The sequence below is a fragment of the Bubalus kerabau genome, chromosome 4 (assembly GCF_029407905.1).
Source record: "Bubalus kerabau isolate K-KA32 ecotype Philippines breed swamp buffalo chromosome 4, PCC_UOA_SB_1v2, whole genome shotgun sequence".
NCBI lineage: Eukaryota > Metazoa > Chordata > Mammalia > Artiodactyla > Bovidae > Bubalus > Bubalus kerabau.
In genome coordinates, this window is record NC_073627.1 from 76,461,357 (window position 1) to 76,464,058 (window position 2,702).

General features: G+C 45.0%; 1 protein-coding gene across 1 annotated transcript in view; it reads right to left on the reverse strand.

Moving 5' to 3' along the window:
- ESCO2 (establishment of sister chromatid cohesion N-acetyltransferase 2) overlaps nucleotides 1–2,702 on the reverse strand; it is a 188,122-nt gene that overhangs the window by 99,132 nt on the left and 86,288 nt on the right. The window lies entirely within an intron of this gene.

Genomic DNA, 2,702 nt, shown 5'->3' on the forward strand with positions numbered 1-2,702 from the left:
GATCAAAGGATATGTATGTTTTGAAATATGGAGAATGTTTGTGCCCTTCTTGAGATGCATGCTGGCTGATCACTTGTGAAGCCATCTGACTGATGGTAGAAAACAGATCAGAGATACCATTATATTAATCCATGCCCTTTGTTTCAGCTCGTCCAACAATCCTGTGAGGTGCAGAGGCAAGTCGTTCCTATATTTTGTCCAAGAAAGTGGAGTTCAGCAAGGTGCCAGCAATCCCATAGTAACCCAGTAACTTCAGATCAGTCTCTCGGGTACCCTAGCAATAGGAAAGGTTGCAAGTCTCTGGAGAAAGGATAGAGACACTAGGGCTTTAGAACTATGCATCCTTCATGATAAATAACCTAAATCAGCTTTCTGGTCCAAACTGGTCTTAGGCATGGGTGGGGGTCATCTGCCGGGTCCAGCTCAGCTTGAGCAAAGCTAAGAGAGCACACTGGGCCTGCTCCTGCCCCACCAGGTTCTGCAATGTCTTGGTTTCATGAGACAACCTCAAGGCTGGGTCACCCCCAAATACAGGATTCCCCAGATTCTAGAGCATTTGGGTATCTTTTGAGTGTCCAAACACCCACACCCAACCGCAAGAGGACTTTTGTTCTTTTTTTTTTTTTAATTTTTATTGGAGTATGCAAAGATGGGCTCGATAAAGGACAGAAATGGTATGGACCTAACAGAAGCAGACGATATTAAGAAGAGGTGGCAAGAATACACAGAAGAACTGTACAAAAAAGATCTTCACGACCAAGATAATCACGATGGTATGATCACTCACCTAGAGCCAGACATCCTGGAATGTGAAGTCAAGTGGGCCTTAGAAAGCATCACTATGAACAAAGCTAGTGGAGGTGATGGAATTCCAGTTGAGCTCTTTCAAATCCTGAAAGATGATGCTGTGAAAGTGCTGCACTCAATATGCCAGCAAATTTGGAAAACTCAGCAGTGGCCACAGGACTGGAAAAGGGCAGTTTTCATTCCAATCCTAAAGCAAGGCAATGCCAAAGAATGCTCAAACTACTGCACAATTGCACTCATCTCACATGCTAGTAAAGTAATGCTCAAAATTCTCCAAGCCAGGCTTCAGCAATATGTGAACTGTGAACTTCCAGATGTTCAAGCTGGTTTTAGAAAAGGCAGAGGAACCAGAGACCAAATTGCCAACATCCTCTGGATCATAGAAAAAGCAAGAGAGTTCCAGAAAAACAGCTATGTCTGCTTTATTGACTATGCCAAAGCCTTTGACTGTGTGGATCACAATAAACTGTGGAAAATTCTGAAAGAGATGGGAATACCAGATCACCTGACCTGCCTCTTGAGAAATTTGTATGCAGGTCAGGAAGCAACAGTTAGAACTGGACATGGAACAACAGACTGGTTCCAAATGGGAAAAGGAGTACCTCAAGGCTGTATATTGTCACCCTGCTTATTTAACTTCTATGCAGAGTACATCATGAGAAACCCTGGACTGGAAGAAGCACAAGCTGGAATCAAGATTCCTGGGAGAAATATCAAGAACTTCAGATATGCAGATGAAACCACCCTTATGGCAGAAAGTGAAGAGGAACTCAAAAGCCTCTTGATGAGAGTGAAAGAGGAGAGTGAAAAAGTTGGCTTAAAGCTCAACATTCAGAAAACAAAGATCATGGCATCTGGTCCCCTCACTTCATGGGAAATAGATGGGGAAACAGTGGAAACAGTGTCAGACTTTATTTTGGGGGGCTCCAAAATCACTGCAGATGGTGATTGCAGCCATGAAATTAAAAGACGCTTACTCCTTGGAAGGAAAGTTATGACCAACCTAGATAGCATATTCAAAAGCAGAGACATTACTTTGCCAACAAAGGTTCGTTTAGTCAAGGCTATGGTTTTTCCAGTGGTCACATATGGATGTGAGAGTTGGACTGTGAAGAAGGCTGAGCGCCGAAGAATTGATGCTTTTGAACTGCGGTGTTGGAGAAGACTCTTGAGAGTCCCTTGGACTGCAAGGAGATCCAACCAGCATTGTAAAGGAGATCAGTCCTGGGTGTTCATTGGAAGGACTGAGGCTAAAGCTGAAACTCCAATACTTTGGCCACCTCACGTGAAGAGTTGACTCATAGGAAAAGACTTCGATGCTGGGAGGGATTGGGGGCAGGAGGAGAAGGGGACGACAGAGGATGAGATGGCTGGATGGCATCACTGGCTCGATGGATGTGAGTCTGAGTGAACTCCGGGAGTTGGTGATGGACAGGGAGGCTCGGCATGCTGCAATTCATGGGGTCACAAAGAGTCGGACACGACTTATTGACTGAACTGAACGTAAGGAAGGGCTTCGGAGCTGCCAAGGAAAGCCTCTTAAACTACAGAGTTCCCCACACCCCTTTTTAAAAACTTGTGAACTATACCATACGTTCAGACAAGTACAAAAACATACATTTACAGTTTAAAACTAAAATTAATACCAGCACTCATGGAACCGTCACGAGGCAAAGACATACAATATTGCCAGTGCTCCAGAAGTCCGCCCTTGTGCCCCTCCCCCCACACACACTTATCTATATCTTGTGTGGAAATTCAGGTAAGCGCTTTCCTGCTAAACAAACCTGAGAAACACTGAGATGTTTTTCCAGAATGCCCCGCCCCCCATACTCGAAGCATCCAATCACACACGGTCTTCTTGCGAGATGGTGACGCTCCAAGCCCCTCCCCCC